We start from the raw sequence: 17575 nt of genomic DNA, 5'->3' as shown, positions 1-17575 counted from the left end.
GAGAAAGCAACCAGTACCCCCTACTGTCTGGGCCTTGGGATTACTAAACCAAGTAAACAATGTCTCTAGGGTTTTCAAAAGCAAACTTCTGAGAGCCAGGCCCCCCCCAACACAAGATCCTAGGAAAATAAAGAAAGGCCAAGGAGGGGGGGGAGCATGGAGAAATTCTTAGAAGAAACAGATTCTAACCTAGAGAGATCTAGCACTTCTGAGGAGAATAGGAATTGGCCTCCAGCCCAAAAAGACATTCTGGAAGAAACTAGGAAGGAGTTTAAAAATCAATTGGAAAAACTGGGAAAATAAACTCAAGAGAAAATTAATATTTCTCAACAAGAAAACAAATCCTTGGAAACAATTGGAAACAATTGGAAAAATACAAAATACAAAATACAAAAAGAAAATGATTCTCTCAAAACTACACTTAGGCAAATGCAAAACTCCTTCAAAAATAGAATTGAGCAATTGGAAAAGGAGCTGCAAAAGGTAAACGAATAAAATTCTTCTCCAAAAAAACAAAGAATGAAATCTGTGGAAAATGATGACTTCATAAGACAACAAGATTCCATTAAACAAAACCAAAAGATTGAAAAAAGAGAAAAAAATGTAAAATACCTCATCAGCAAAACCACAGACCTCAAGAATAGGTCAAGAAGGGACACCTGAGAATTATAGGTCTTCCTAAAGACACTGAAGAGAAAAAAAAAGCCTGAACTGAATATTACAGGATTTAGAGATAGAAAATTGCCCTGATAACATGGAACCAGAGGGCAAAATAGTTATTGAAAAAATACATCAATCCCCTCTGGAAAGAGATCTTAAAATGGAAACACCAAGGAATGTTGTGGCCAAATTCTAGAACTATCAGATTAAAGAGAAAATCCTGGAAGTAACCAGAAAGAAACAATTTAAATACTAAGGAGCCAAAGTAAGGATTATGCAGGATGTGACTACATCAACATTAAGGGTTCAAAGGGCCTGGAAAGAGATATTCTGAAGAGCAAGGGAGCTTGGAATGCAGCCAAGAATCCACAAAGCTGAGCCTCCTCTTCCAGGGGAAAAGATGGACATTTAACAAAATGGGAGACTTTCCAACATTTCCTGATGAAAAGACCAGAGCTAAATAAAAAATTTGGATACTAAACAGGAGACTCAAGAGGTTCATGAAAAAGTAAAATAAAGAAAGAAAGAAAATGGTAAAGAAAATAATTGCTACCCAATAAGATGAAACTGGCTTTATCCCCACCTGGGAGAAACATTCTCATAATTCTTGAGAATTGCAACTCTATTAGAGAAAATATACTTAGCCAGGAGTAATGGACACTCCTGATTTATCCATGAGACTGCTATCCAGTAAGATGAAACTGGCTATATCCCTACCTGGGAGAAAGATTCTAATAACTCTTGAAAATTGTAACTCTAATAGAGAAAATATGCTTAGCCCGATGTGGACACTCATGACTTTTCTGTGACTCAGATAGAATGATTTAAAAACAATACTTCCTTAAAAGGGGGGAAAGTAAGGAAACAGGAGGATGGAGGAGATTGGATGGGGTAAATCTCATTACATTAAGAGGTACAAAAGACCTATTTCGATAGAGGGGAAGAAGGGAGGAGATGAGAACCACCTGAATCTTCCTTTCATCAGACTTAACTTAAAGTCAACTTACACACACTCAGTTAAGCTAAGAAACTTATCTTACCTTGCAAATAGTAAAAAGGGAAAGGGGGGGCAGGGAGGGGGAGAAAAGGGGAACAAACAAAAGGAAGGGAAGGAAGAAGGGGAAAAGGGGAAAAAAGTGGAGGGGGGGGTTGATATCGGAGGCCAAACACACTGAAGGTGGTGCCATTCAGAAACAAAGTATGGGGAATATGGATAAAGTGAGAAAAGGGGGGAAATGCAAACAGTGGGAAGATTGAATAGAGGGCAATAATGAGTTAGTAATTTTAACTTGGAATGTGAATGGAATGAATTCTCAATTAAAATGTAAGCAAATAGAGAGTGGATTACAAACCAGAATCTTACAATATGCTACTTACAAAAACCCCACTTGAATCAGAGAGATACATATAGAGTAAAAGCAAAAAGGTTGGAGCAAAATATATTTTGCTTCAGCTGAGGTGAAAAAAGCAGGGGTAGCAATCCTTATCTCAGACAAAGCAGCTGCAAAAATAGATAACATTAAAAGAGATAAGGAAGGAAACTATATCCTCCTAAAAAAGGTACCATAGACAATAAAATAATTTCTAAACTAAATAGTATGTACCCAATGTTACAGCATCCAAATTCTTAGAGAAGAAGTTGAAAGAATTACGGTAAGAGAGACCTCAACCTCCTGCCCTCAGATTTAGATAAATCTAATCATAATATAAACAAGAAGGAAGTTAAGGAGGTAAATAGAATGTTAGAAAATCTATATGATAGACTTATGGAGGAAATTGAATGGGGATCGAAAGTAATATACTTTTTTTCTATAGTACTTGACTCTTACACAAAAATTGACCATGTAATAGGGCATAAAAACCTAATGATCAATTGCAGAAAGACAGAAATAGTGAATACATCTTTCTCAGATCATAATGCAATAAAAATCATATGCAATATTGGGCCAGAGAGATATAGACCCCAAATTAATTGGAAACTAAATAACCACATTTTAAAGAATGAGTGGATCAAATAACAAATTATAGAAATAATTATTTCATTCTAGATAATGATAATAATGAAACAACATACCAAAAACTATGGGATTCACTCAAGGCAGCTATCAGGGGATATATTATATCTTTAAATGCTTACATGAATAAGTTAGATAAAAAGGAAATCCATGAACTAAATATGCAACCAAAAAAGTTAGAGAAAGTAACAAATTAAAAGCCCCAGTTAAATACCAAATTAGAAATTCCAAAAACTAAAGGAGAAACTGATAAAATTAAAAGCAAGAAAACTATTGAACTAATAAATAAAACCAAGAGTTGGTTTTATGAAAAAAACAATAAAATTAATAAACCTCTGGTCAATTTGATTAAAAAAAGAAAGAAGAAGAAAATGAAATTGCTAGTATCATAACTGAAAAAGGTGAACTTTCCACCAATAAAGAGGGAATTAAAGTAATAATACAGTATTATTTTGTCCATTCTATGCCAATAAATTTGATAATCTAAGTGAAATGGATGAATATTTACAAATAATAAGTTGCTCAGGTTAAATGAAGAGGAAATTAAATACTAAATAACCCTGTCTCAGAAAAAGAAATTCAACAAGCCATTATTGAACTCCCTAAGAAAAATTCTCCAGGGCCAAATGGATTCACAAATGAATTCTATCAAACATTTAAGGAACAATTGGTTCCAATTCTATATAAACTCTTTGGAAAAATAGATGAAGACAGAACTCTGCCTAACTCTTTCTTTGACATCAATATGGTACTGATACCTAAACCAGAAAGAGTAAAAATAGAGAAAGAAAATTATAGACCTCTCTCCCTGATGAATGTAGATGCAAAAACATCTTAAATAAAATCTTAGCAAAATGGTTACAACAAGTTATCACTAGGATAATACATTATGATCAAGTAGTATTTATCCCAGGAATGCAGGGTTAGTTCAATATTTGGAAAACTGTTAGTATAATTAATTTTATTAGTAACAAACCTATCAGAAATCATATGATTATATCAATAGATTCTGAAAAAGGTTTTGACAAAATATAGCACCCATTCCTACTAAAAATACTAGAAAGTGTAGGAGTAAATGGATTGTTCCTTAGAATAATAAACAGTATCTATCTGAAACCATCAACAAGCATCATATGCAATGGGGATAGGATAGAAGCATTCCCAGTAAGATCAGGGGTGAAACAAGGATGCTCATTATCACCACTACTATTCAATATTGTATTAGAAATGTTAGCTTCAGTAATAAGAGAAGAAAAAAATTGAAGGAATTGGAATTGAGAAGGAAGAGACAAAACTTTCACTCTTTGCAGATAACATGATTGTACACCTAGAGAATCCCAAAATATCATCTAAAAAAAACTACTAGAAATAATTACCAACTTTAGCAAAGTCACAGGATATAAAATAAACCCTAATAAATCTTCAATATTTCTATATATGACCAGCAAGATACAGCAGAAAGAGCTGTAAAGAGAAATCCCATTCCAAGTAATTTCAAGCAATACAAAATACCTGGGAGTCTACCTGCCAAGGCAGACTCAAAAACTTTTCTAAAAGTTACAAAATACTTCTCACACAAATAAAATCAGATTTAAATAACTGGGTAAACATCAACTGCTCATAGATAGGCTGATCTAATATAATAAACATGACAATTCTACCAAAATTAGGCTAACAATCAAAGCTCAAAAAAATTACTTTAATGAGTTAGGAAAAATTGTAAGTAAATTCATATGGAGAAATAAAAAGTCAAGAATTTCCAGGGATTCAATGAAAAAAAGTACAAAAGAAGGTGGCTTAGTCCTACTAGATTTAAATTTTTTTTTATAAAGCATCAATCATCAATACTGTCTGGTATTGACTAAGAATTAGAGTGGTGGATTAGTGGAATAGACTAGGTGGAATAGCAGGAAATAATTATAGTAATCTGCTATTTGATAAACCCAGAGTCCTGCTATTTGGATAAAAACTCTCCAATAAAAACTGTTGGGAAAATTGGAAGATCATATGGAAGATACTCAGATTAGATCAACAGCTCACACCCTATACCAAGATAAGATCAAAATGGATACAGGATTTAGACATAAAAAACAATATCATAAGCAAACTAAAAGATCAAGGAGTAGTTTACCTGTCAGATCTATGGAAAGGGAACAGTTTATGACCAAGGAAGAGATGGAGAACATCATTAAAAACAAACTAGATAATTTTGATTCCATCAAGTTAAAAAGCTTTTGCACAGACAAAACCACTTTAACCAGAATAAAAAGAAATGTAGTAAATTGGGAAACAATTTTTACAACTAGTATTTCTGACAAAGAACTCATTTCTAAAATATACAGAGACCTGAATCAAATTTTGAAAACAACAAGCTATTCCCCAATTGACAAATAGTCAAAGGATATGCAAAGGCAATTTACAGATGAGGAAATCCAAGTGATTCATAATCATATGAAAAATTGTTGTCATTACTTATTAGAGAAATGCAAATTAAAGCACCTTTGAGGCACCTCACATCTCTCAGATAGGCTAATATGACTAGAAAGGGCAATAATCAATGTTGGAAGGGAAGTGGGAAATCTGGGATATTAATACATTGTTGGTGAAGCTGTGAACTCATCCAGCCTTTCTGGAGAGCAATTTGGAATTATGCCCAAAGGGCAACAAAATGTGCATGCCCTTTGACCTAGCAATACTATTACTGGATCTATACCCTGAAGAGATTATGAAAAAGATTAAAAACATCACTTATATAAAAATATTTATAGCAGCCCTGTTTGTGGTGGCAAAGAATTGGAAATTGAGTGAATATCCTTCAATTGGGGAAATGGCTTAACAAACTGTGGTATGTGTATGTCATGGAACACTATTGTTCTATTAGAAACCAAGAGGGATGGGAATTCAGGGAAGCCTGGAGAGATTTGCATGAACTGATGCTGAGTGAGATGAGCAGAACCATAAAAACATTGCATACCCTAGCAGCAACATGGGGGTGATAATCAACTTTGAAGGACTTGTTCATTCCATCAGTGCAACAATCAGGGACAATTTTGAGTTATCTTCAGTGGAGAATACCATCTGTATCCAGAGAAAGAACTGTGGAGTTTTTTACCTTTAATTAAAAAAAAAAACTATTATCTTATATAATTTTGCTATCTCTTATACTTTATTTTTTTCCTTAAGATTATGATTTCTCTCTCATCACATTCAACTTAGATCAATGTATATCATGGAAACAATGTAAAGACTAACAGACTGCCTTCTGTGAGGGGTGGGGATATGGAAGCAAGATTAAGGGGAAAATTGTATAACTCAAAATAAATAAAATCTTTCAAAAAAACACAAACTTGTTCAAGAATTTCAAATTTCAGATTAGGCTAATTAGTTCACAGGCTAAGCAACTTGAAACTTTTTAGAGGAAAAATCATCTAAGGATTAATTCCCCAAAATTATCAGATTTTGATAACACAGAAAGAATTTTACACAATGACCCATCATTGATTATCAAGGTAGTAGTATCCTTAAAAGCACCACTCCTTCAAATCCAACTAAACCCATATAAAAGTGGTCCTATTTTTTTAACTTAACATTCACCAAGTGTTCCATGTCTATGATTCAGACATCTGATTTTTAAAACTCAGAATTTGTGCTTTCTAAGTATAACATCTTACCCTTCCATTTTCTTCCTCTGCCTCAGTCCTCCCAAAAATAATTAATTCTTCCTTCTCCTTTAAACCTTCAATCACTCCATCCCTCATTTCCCTATCATCCCTAATCTAGTTGCAATTTCATCCCTTCAAAAACCTGATGCTATAGCTAGTCTATTTAGCTTTACACTCTCTTTTATCTCCAAGCCTATTGCTCCCTTCTTTTCATGTCTTTCAGATTTCATCTACTTTCTCCACTCCAAATTGTGAAAGTTTTTCAAGGGATTAATATAATTGTGTTGAATGGGGCCATTGCAAATTTGTTATTCAATCTCCACTTCTTGTTTAATGCAAAACTTTTATTATTTCCTGACTCCTTATCATGCTTCCCACATCTATGCCAAACCTACCTTTTTCAAACTCTCTGAACTATCTTTTATCCTCTCCTTTTAATTTCATAAGTCCCCTCTTCTATCCAACTCTGTCTTTCAAATCACCCCCAACAGCATTCTTCATTCTCTCTTAAGTTATTCTAGTATCAGCTAATGATCTTTACCTTTGCCAAAGATCAATTATTTTTATGTGGACCATTGATGCCATCCCTTCAGACATTCTCTCTCTCATTCTAACCCTTATTCTCTCTTTATATACTGGTTCCTTTCCCGCTTTTCATAAAGATGTTCAAAAATCTATTATTCTTAAAAAATGAATACTTCCTTTGACCCCATCAAGTTGTCATCTTCTCTCTCTCCTCTTTCCATTTTAAATTTTTCAAGGAAAAAAAAACAATTCTACATCAGTTGACTCTTCTTCCTTACAATACACTAATATGAGGTGGTATAATCTGGCTTCCAATCCCAGCACTCAATAATCCCTCTCTCTCTAAAGTTACCAATAGTACAATTTCTAAATTAAATATCCCTTTTTCAGTATTTATCTTTTTTAACTCTCTATAATATTCAACATGATTGACCTCTTTCTTCTTCCTGATTGCTGTTTTTCTTGGATTTTCAAATAACCTCTTTATGTCATGACATCTATCCTTTCACCTCATCTATTTCTTTAATCCTGATAAATTTGTTCTTATCCTTCATTATAGCCTCCAATCTTCTGATGCAAAGTTTTGTTTCTAGTTCATAAGTCCCTTTCTACTTCTATTTGCTTTCATTCTGTACTCCATGATAACCATTCCCTAACACACAAGAATACCTGGTCTCCTTGATTTTCCTTTCTTGCCAGTTCTGAATCCCAAGACCAGAACCTGTAGCACAGTGAATAGTGCATTAGAACTGGAGTCAGGAAAGCCTAAGTTTAATTTAATTTAATTTAATAATAATCAACATACACCAATAATGCACCATCATGTCATATATAGGGAAAGATAGTATAGCCAGGACCAGTGGAATAAGAGTATCTTTTCCAAAATACTTAATAATGGGTGAGGAATGAAGGACAATGACACAGGCAACATTACTTTAACTCTGCCATTCAGCAAGGATTTGGGAGGGTAGAACAGGAAGAGGGCAAAATCATAAAAACTACTAATTAATCTGGATTTAGATATTTATTAGCTTTATAATCCTGGGCAAGTTTACCTCAATATCTTCAACTGTAATTTGGGGATAAAAAGAATGCCAAGACCGGTAATCTGATTTCCTAGAAGAAAATCTCTCAAACATCCTAAGAGCTCAATTCTAGAGGAAGGCATAGAGACAAAATCCAATAATAATCACTGGCAATTTAATATCAGAGAAAAGACATGAAAACTATAAATAATAAATACTTTAAAAAGTCTGTCAGTTTAGGGTTGGCTGATTCAGTAGGCAAATGCACCACCACCACAATGGTCTTGGAAAACATTATTATATCACAGCCCAATATATCACTGATGTACAAAAGAAGAACCAAAGTCATCAAGAAAAGGTTAAATTATGCTGAATAGTATCAGCTTAAGATGACAAGGAAACATGTAATCCATTTTATAATGACTTTGAATCTTTAAGAGACTGCTTTTTTTTTTCAGAAGCATCATTGTTAGGCAACTAGAAATATAACAGAAAAAATCTGAGGAAAAAGGCAAAGGAAAGGTAGAAAAGGAGCTAAATTGCAAAAGAAATAACTTATTTCCCTTACCAGAAAAGTGATGCCTGGAGGTCACTATAGGATGATCAAAGAAGCAAGCAACAGGATAGATCTTATGGTAAAAGAATAACTAAAGCCCAAATATGGAACCAGGACCTTCCCTCCTCTCTGAAAGGAAGCTCTGTTAAAATTTGATTGGGGGGCATTTGATTAGCTCACACTTTGGGTGCTAATGGGCAAAAAAGGCTTAACTGAAGCTATTGAATACACAAACAACAAAATTTAAATAATATTTAAAACAAATAATTAAAAGTTGCTAGAATGGAAAGCTCAGCTTTCCATCTAAGTCCTGAAGAAAGAAGGGAGAAGCAGGAGCTCTTGAACAGAAAAGGCCACCAGCACTTCCACCATCAATAAGGCTACATTGAGTTCTGATGATGAAAGAGGGAGAATCTTTCCATTGCAGATATAATGAAAATAGTGACAGAGCCCTAATGCTTTTGAGATTTTCAACAGTAATACCAAGAGAGAGGTTGACTCAGGTCAAACTAATTCAGAAATAAAGCAAGGTTTAAAAGCTACAGGAAGCATTTTCCTAGAAAAAATCTTGTAGAGGAATTCATATAAAAAGCAAACAGTCACATAGGAATAGTAAGTTAACAAAATTTGATTACTACTCACAAAGACAGGGAAAAAAACATGCCAACAAGGAACAGTTCTGATATGCAGTAATTTCCCAAACAGAATTGCAATGTCTTTCATGCTGTAGACAAGAGGTCAGAAATTGAGCTTTAGAGAAACAACCAGCATGTACCAATAAGAGACTGCTTTGTCATGTATAGGGAAAGATAGTATAGCCAGGACCAGTGGAATGAGGGTATCTTTTCTAAATTACTTAATAAAGGGTGAGGAATGAAGTACAATGACACAGGCAACATTACTTAACTCTGCCATTCAGCAAAGACTTGGAAGGGTCAAACAGGAAGAGGGTAAAATCATAAAAACTACTAAAGCTCAAATATTGAATCAGGGCTTTCTCTCCCTGCCTACAAGAGGATGGGAGTGAGACTGCTTAGTCCTTGAGATTAGTCTTAGTATACATGCATACTAGGGAAATGGGGGAGGAGGAGAGGAATAGAATATCACTGGTTTACAGAACTGCAATTTAGAGTGTCTTTAACATTTCAGGAGGTCCTATTATTTTCAGTCCTCCTTTCCATCTGTTTTCATCACACCTGAATCAAGTGAATAATCAACCTGTTCTGGGGCTTTCCTGTTCCAACACTGTTCACAGGAATTACTCTCTCCCAGTAATTGTAATAGCCATGTTCCACTCCAAAATACTTTGAATATCCCTTTCTGTTAATAATCTCAGCTTTTTTTTCCTTCTAAGGTCTATTATTTCATAGAGTAATCTTTGTTAATGGGAAAAGGAACAGAAGCCTCTGAAGTGACACACAATTTTTCACTAAACGATGGTCATTGTGTTTCAAGATTCCATAGTTAATCTAGTGCTAACACTAGATTCATAGAATTATTTTCTTTGAAAAGAACTTCAGATATCAGCTAATCTAACTTCTCTCCCACTGATAGACACCCCCCATAGTGGTGTATAAATTATTTAGGACAAGTAATGATTTTAGTATGTTTTTGTTTTGTGATAGTAGTCATGTATATAAAATTTTAATGCTTAGACTATCTCATAAAATTCAGTCTTGACAAGTTGAAACCAGATTTAGCTGGTTTTCCTATATTTAATTAGTTCCCTGTCAAATGAATGATTGATTTCATTTCTTAAACAATTTCTTCTCTCTCTCTCTCCCTCCCTCCCTCGTAATACTTTTAATTCTGTGGGTTTTTTAAGAGCACATAACACCAAGGAAATGTGGGGGAAAATTTGTAAGTCTTAAAGAGCACACTGCAATGATTGTTAGATATATCACAGCAGCATAATCAAATATTTCAAAAATTATGAGACACAAAATGAAGTAAATAATTCAAGTCATAATTCAAATGAAAAAATGATCAAAAACAAAACCAAAAAAATAAGAACTAGAATTATGTTATAAAACAATGTAATTAGAATTTTTCATTTCTCTCCCCTCCAGTAAAAGAAAACTCAGAGATAGCTCCCGGTGCCACTGTGCCTCCCTCCCACTGCCACCAATGTTGCCTGGGTCTCTGCTAACAGATCTGTTCCACCCTATAGTCATGCACCACCACCATGGTGAAGTTCACTAAGACTGATAAAAATCAAAGTCAGACAAAGAAAATTACCCCTCCCCCAAAGAAATAGAAGATAGCAAAGATGAGAACAAATCAGAAGATGAAGAAGAAAACAGTGGTTAAGAGGTTGTGATCCCTCTGAAGGGTAAAAAGGTCATGACTACAGCAGTACAACAAACAAGGTACCACAACCAAAAAAGCTGCTGTTGCCATCACATCTGCCAGGAAAGCATTTATGACTCCTAGTAAGAAAGCAATTGGAAGAAATTGGAACCAGAAATCTCCTCAAATAACTCTTTGTTGGGAACCTGGACTCCAAAACAACTTTTCTGAGATAAAAACTATCATCATGAACTTCTTTTCAAAAATAAAAAACAACTTACCATTGTGAACATCTACATAGATCAGCTGAAGGCATGAAAAAAAGGTCTGGAATTTTGAGACTCTAAAGCCCTTGGCTCTAAAATGAAACGGAAATATTTGAGAAGCCTGTTCTATCAGCTTGCCCAGAACAACCAAGACCAACATAAAGAATATACATTCTTTGAATTTGTCTCTGTAAGAGATTCAAAATAAACTTTAAATTCAATAACAATATAGAAATTAAAGACAAAGTAATCAGTTCAGAGTTAATAATGTATGTGTATGCATGGATATATATATATATACAGTATACATGTATATATATACATATATAATATACATAGATATAAACAGCAATCTACTCCATAGTTAAACAAAATAGAATGCAAAATTTGAGAACTAATCATCCCACATGGCTGAAAAGAAAACTCCTCTTTCTCCATTAACCATTTTTCTAGAGATTCTGGATTTGTAGGAGAAAATGGATCAATTTGGGATTAAAGAGAGATATATACTAACAGCAAACTGAAGATTTCCCAAGAAAAGATATTCAGAGATAAAATAAAATAGTTAACAACTTGAGACCTTTGTAGGATCAATGGTCTTCAGTGTAATTACCAGTATCTACCTGAGATTGTAGCAGTATCCCCAGAGCAGAAAAGACTAATTAATGGCTTTGTCCACTTTGGGTGTAGGCAGATACACTGAAAAATATTTTGACATGTCAAAGAAAATCAGTTACAGCAGTTTAAAAGAATACCAAGCCTCAGAGCCTACCCCAGAACTATATCTAAGGGGAATTTCATAAGTATTCCATAAATGGAGAATAGAATTAGTAATAATCTGATACTCTTTTTTTTTTCTCTTTGGCTTTCTAATAAACATTGCTTGGTACCTTTGTACTTTAAAACATAGACATTGTGTATGAAAGGGGAGGGTAAGCTCCTGATTTGAGGATTGTTTGTTACACAATTCTCCTTTCTACAGTCACTTTATAAATATCCTTTCTAAATCAATCTAGTGGTTGATAATCTAATGAAAAGTAAGCAAATACCGATGGAAATTTGCTAGAAATGCTAGCCCCTCAGAATTCTTCCTGGAACCTTAAGTGGCATAGCAGCTGTCTTCTGGGGGGAACTCTATCAAAGAAATTAAAATTTTGGAAAATGATCCAGTAGGGAGCATAAAGAAAAAAATTATATTTCATGGGCAAAACAAAATAAAGACTGAAAAACTGAAGATTAGAAAAAAAGATTAGAGGATAAGATCAAAGATTAGAAAAAGATCTTTTGTATTGACAAAACTCTCCTTTCCAGCTACACCAAAATTATGGTCAGAAGTTCAGGACATTAACTAAGAACTTGGTAATTTCATCTTTTGGTTTGTTTGTTCGAGTGGGTGGGTGGGGTTTTTTCTGGGTATTTTTTGGTTTTTTTGCAAAGCATTGGGGTTGACTTGCCCAAGGTCACACAGCTAGGTAAATATTAAATGTCTGAGGCGGGATTTAAACTGGGTGCTCCTGACTCCAGGGTCGGTGCTCTATCCACTTTGCTACCTAGCTGCCCCAGGGTAATTTCATCTTAATATAAAATATTCACCAAAAAATGTTGGAGTTTTTCCTTTACTTTTAATGAATTTGGAAATCTTATCTTCACTGAGATAATGATGAATTCTGATAAATACATTGATTTAATGAAGTATTTTTGAATTACTGATAAAACAACCCTACTCAGTATATTGATACAACTATCAGAGTTCATCATCACTTCAGTAGTCAGCCATTTTCATTATTTCACTTTCTCCTAATTAATATGCATAGGACTAGGTAACATTCTTGTAAGAATGACTGAAGGGACCCTTTCATCTTCCTATGAAGAAGAGAAATCTGCATATAATAGATGCTCAACATTTATTTGTTGAATGAATGGATGAATGAATCCCTTCTCTGCTAAAAATTCCTTTGGTGATAGAGTCATTAATTTGCATCTTATTTCATTGCTGTACTTCTTCAGGTTATATATAAGTGGAAGACTTCAAAATGCAGCTCAGTGCAGAAAAAACCAGAAAGTAAACAAGCTAAATATTGTGGTTTTAAGAAACAGATTGTTGAGGGCAATTGATAACAACAGTAGTAATCTGGTCTTTAGAAATACTAAATAATATTTTCTTCCTTATTGATTCATCAATGAATTATTATTTGTTTTATGAACTGAATTCCTTAACTTTATTACTATGATTTATGTTTTATATATATATACATATATATACACTTGTAATATATATACATAAATACACTTGGAATATGGATATATACATATGGACATTTGGAAATATATGTATACTATTATATGTATATTATATATTTTTCCAGAGGGCAAGATATTTTTGATATCGATAAGAATTACTAAAAGAGAATATTATCCAAAGAATCTGAATCCCTATGATATAAATGCTCTTATTTTCTCTAATTTATAGGTGTGACAGCTAAGGCACATAGGGGATGTTCATGGTCACACAGCTAATAAATGTCTAAAGCTGAATTTGCACTCAAGTCTTTCTGCCTTAGGTCCAATAATTGTTCATTTTACCCCTAGGTGAATAGTTAAGTAGCAAAAGTGAATGAATGAAAATTTTCAAAACTAAAGAACAATCTAAAATACAATTGTTTTTTAAGATTTTATTTATTTTGAGTTTTACAATTTTCCCCCTAATCTTCCTCTCCCTCCCCACCCCAGAAAGTAGTCTGTTAGTCTTTACATTGTTTCCATGGTATACACTGATTTAAGTTGAATGTGATGAGAGAGAAATCATATCCTTAAGGAAGAAAAATAAAGTATAAGAGATAGCAGAATTGCATAAGATAATTTTTTCCCCTAAATTAAAGGTAACAGCCTTTGGTCTTTGTTCAAATTCCACAATTCTTTTTCTGAATACAGATATTCTCCATCACAGATAGCCTGAAATTGCCCCTGTTTGTTGCACTGATGGAATGAGCAAGTCCACCAAGGTTGCTCATCACCTCCATGTTGCTGTTAGGATGTGCAATGTTTTTCTGGTTCTGCTCATTTCACTCAGCATCAATTCATGCAAATCTTGCCAGGCTTCCCTGAATTCCCATCCCTCCTGGTTTCTAATAGAACAATAGTGTTGCATGGCATACATATATCACAGTTTGTTAAGCCATTCCCCAATTGAAGAACATTCACTCAATTTCCAATTCTTTACCACTACAAACAGGGCTGCTATAAATATTTTTGTACAAGTGATGTTTTTACCCTTTTTCATAATCTCTTCAGGGTATAGACCCAGTAGTGGATATGCACATTTTTGTTGTCCTTTGGGTGTAATTCCAAATTGCTCTCCAAAAAGGTTGGAGGAGTTCACAGCTTCACCAACAATGTATCAGTGTCCCAGATTTCCCACATCCTTTCCAACACTGATCATTGTCCTTTCTGGTCATATTGGCCAGACTGAAAGGTGTAAGGAGGTAAATCAGAGATGCTTCAATTTGCATTTCTCTAAGTAATGATTTAGAGCAATTTTTCATATGATTATGGATCATTTTGATTTCCTCATCTGTAAATTGCCTTTGCATATCTTTTGACAATTTGTCAATTCAGGAATGGCTTGTTTTTTTGAAAATTTAACTCAGTTATCTGTATATTTTAGAAATGAGTCCTTTGTCAGAAATACTAGTTAGAAAAATTGTTCCCCAATTTTCTACATTTCTTTTGATCTTGGTTACAATGGTTTTATCTATGCAAAAGCTTTTTAATTTAATGTAATCAAAATTATCTAGTTTGTTTTTAATGATGTTTTCCATCTCTTCCTTGGTCATAAACTGCTTCCCTTTCCATAGATCTGACAGGTAAATTACTCTTTGATCTTCTAATTTGCTTATAATATTGTTTTTATGTATAAATCCTGTATTCATTTTGATCTTATCTTGGTATAGGGTGTGAGGTATTGGTCTAATCTAAGTTTCTTCCATACTAACTTCCAATTTTCCCAACAGCTTTTATCCAAGAGAGAGTTTTTTTTATCCCAATAACTAGACTCTTTGGGTTTATCAAACAACAGATTATTATAATCATGAAATATAATTGTTAACACTATCAAAGTCACTCAAATGAATAAAAATCAAAATCTAAATAATTGTGAGATTTCACATCACACCCAGTAAATTGGCAAAGATAAAAAAAATGGAAATGGAAAATGCTAAGAAGGTTACATGAAAATGGGTGCTTTAATACCCTCTTGGTGGAGCTGGAATTGATCCAATCCTTTTAAAAAGTATTTGAAATAATATTACAAAAGTGATTGAAATGTCACTGTTCCTTTACCCAGATTCTATTGCTGGGCATGTATCCTGAGGCGGTCAGAGTCAGAAAGAAAAATTCCATACACTTAAAAATATAATGTATGTGAATACAAAATAAATATGAGGTAATTTTTGGAGGAGATACTGGCAGCTGGGGAGTTGGGGTGAACCATAAGAGGCTTGAGGCAGAAAGCATCTTTCAGTTAAACTTTGAAGGAAATTGGGAATTCTACAAGCTAGAGGAAAGGAAAATGTATATTTTAGAGATGGGGGGACAGTCTGAAAAAAAAGGATACAAGAATTGGAAATTCCAGTGTGAAGAAAAACAAGAAAGCATTTTTATCCAGACCAAAGATGGCATAAAGGAAAGTCAAATAAAATTAGTTTTCAAAGTTCTTTTGGAACCAGGCCACAAATGTCTTTAAATGCCCAAAAGATAATTTAGCATTTGATTTCAGAGGTAATAGGGAGCTATTCTACCACTATTCTACCACTATTCCCTTAGTGGTAGCTGTTTATAGGATGTTTTGGAGGGCAGCGACAATATAAGGAGACCAGTTAAGAAACAGATGATGTAAGCCTGAACTAAAATGGTAACTCTATGAGTGGAGAAAAAAGATGGACATAGGATTTGTAAAATGTAGAATTTACAAAACTTGGCATTTGATTATGTGGGTTAGTAAGAATGAGAAGTCAAGAACTACTCTGAGATTTCAAATCATGGAGTCATCTGCCCAAAGAAAAATATTGATAAGGATAAGTGAAGAGAAAGGAGTACAGGGCAGAAGTCTACATAGATTAAAAGGTGGAGTTGGGGAGAGTTTTATAGGAATGAACTGTTCAGAAGCAAATTTTAAGGTTGAAATTAATCTGCAAAACACTCAGACTCCCTATTTTCTTTATTCTTTTTCTTCTGCAGTTTATTCTACATTGGTGGCATCAGGTTCTCTCCTAACATCTCCTAACATCTCCCGATCAAAATCTGATCTCAGTACCTTTCTTTCACACTTAGGGATAAATGACATTATAATACAAGAATTTATTCTTTGAGGTCTTGAAAAAGACCACAGCATTAAACTAAAGAAATTAAGTTATTCTAATCAATAAGTGATAGTGGGTCTTTTTAAATAAAATTTTAAGTTTTGGGGGATGGTTTGTAAGTAAGAAAAAGGAAGTTCCTTCAAAGACTTAGAAAGAAATTTATAGGTTATCTAATCCAACATTCTCATTTTACAGTTGAGAAAGCTGAGAACCAAAGAGGTTGTAACTGGTCCAAGGTCAGCAATTGTCAGAGCTGGATCTTCAATTCAGGACAACTGACTCAAGACTCAATAGTCTTCATACTGCACTCAAACAAGAACACGCTGGTAAATTAAAACTGACTCTACAGGGGAAAAATTCACCAAGACACACTTTTAAGTTTAATTTACATTCTTAACATTTTCTCCTTCATTTCATTATATATGAACAATCAACAAAATTATAAATCAAACTCTGATTTCTGGCACTTGCCCCTCCTCCAAACCAGTACAATCTGGCTTCATACTAGCCACAAGAAAGGAGTTGCCCCTCTCTGTTTAATTGAGACTTCAAAGGGATGAACCCTAAGAACATAACATATCTAATAAATGTTTATTGATTTGTTTTATGGACAAATTCCCCAGCTCAGTGCCACCTTTTCCATGAAACATTTCTTGAATTGACAAATCCTTGTGCCAACTAAAAATGTTCTTCCCTCTTTTTGCTTCTAACAGTTTTCTAAATCATGAATGTATGTAAGTATGTATGTATGTATGTATGTATGTATGTGTGGGTCCTGATATAACTGCCACTTTTAATCTTATTTGTTTCTTTATTCCTATTTAAATGTGAGGTCCTTCAGAGGAGTTTCTGGGCCATGCTTCTCAATGTGCCTCTGACACCTTGTATATAATAGCATTTAATAAATATCTGTTAACTGAAGAGAACTAAATTGAGTGGAATTGAATGAATACTGAGTACCACCAAGAACTCCATCAAGGCCATTATTCAGGGGGAAATGACATGCAAATATGCTTAAATCTTTTATTTAATATGAATATACTTATATTTTATTTTTTGTTCTAAAACAGTGTAAATTTATCAAATCCTTATGCTAAAATGTGTGGGTCTGAGAAATTTATATAATTTTTCTTTTTCTATGTTAAAGCAAATTAAGTATAAATGAAGAGGAAAAAGTATAGCTGGAGAGTAAATCCAGAGAATATACTCAGCAGTAAAGA

General features: G+C 33.7%; 1 long non-coding RNA gene across 1 annotated transcript in view; it reads left to right on the top strand.

Annotated features, from left to right (window-relative positions):
* LOC141522742 (uncharacterized) overlaps positions 1 to 17156 on the top strand; it is a 119889-nt gene extending 102733 nt beyond the window's left edge. The window contains exon 3 of the long non-coding RNA XR_012478246.1: positions 16551 to 17156. This is a non-coding gene — a long non-coding RNA (uncharacterized LOC141522742). The remainder of the gene's footprint in view (positions 1 to 16550) is intronic.
* The last annotated feature ends 419 nt before the right edge of the window (positions 17157 to 17575 follow it).

This window comes from Macrotis lagotis, chromosome 1 (genome assembly GCF_037893015.1).
Source record: "Macrotis lagotis isolate mMagLag1 chromosome 1, bilby.v1.9.chrom.fasta, whole genome shotgun sequence".
Taxonomy (NCBI): domain Eukaryota; kingdom Metazoa; phylum Chordata; class Mammalia; order Peramelemorphia; family Peramelidae; genus Macrotis; species Macrotis lagotis.
The sequence above is the reverse complement of the archived record's forward strand: the minus strand, read 5'-3'. Positions and strand labels throughout refer to the sequence as shown.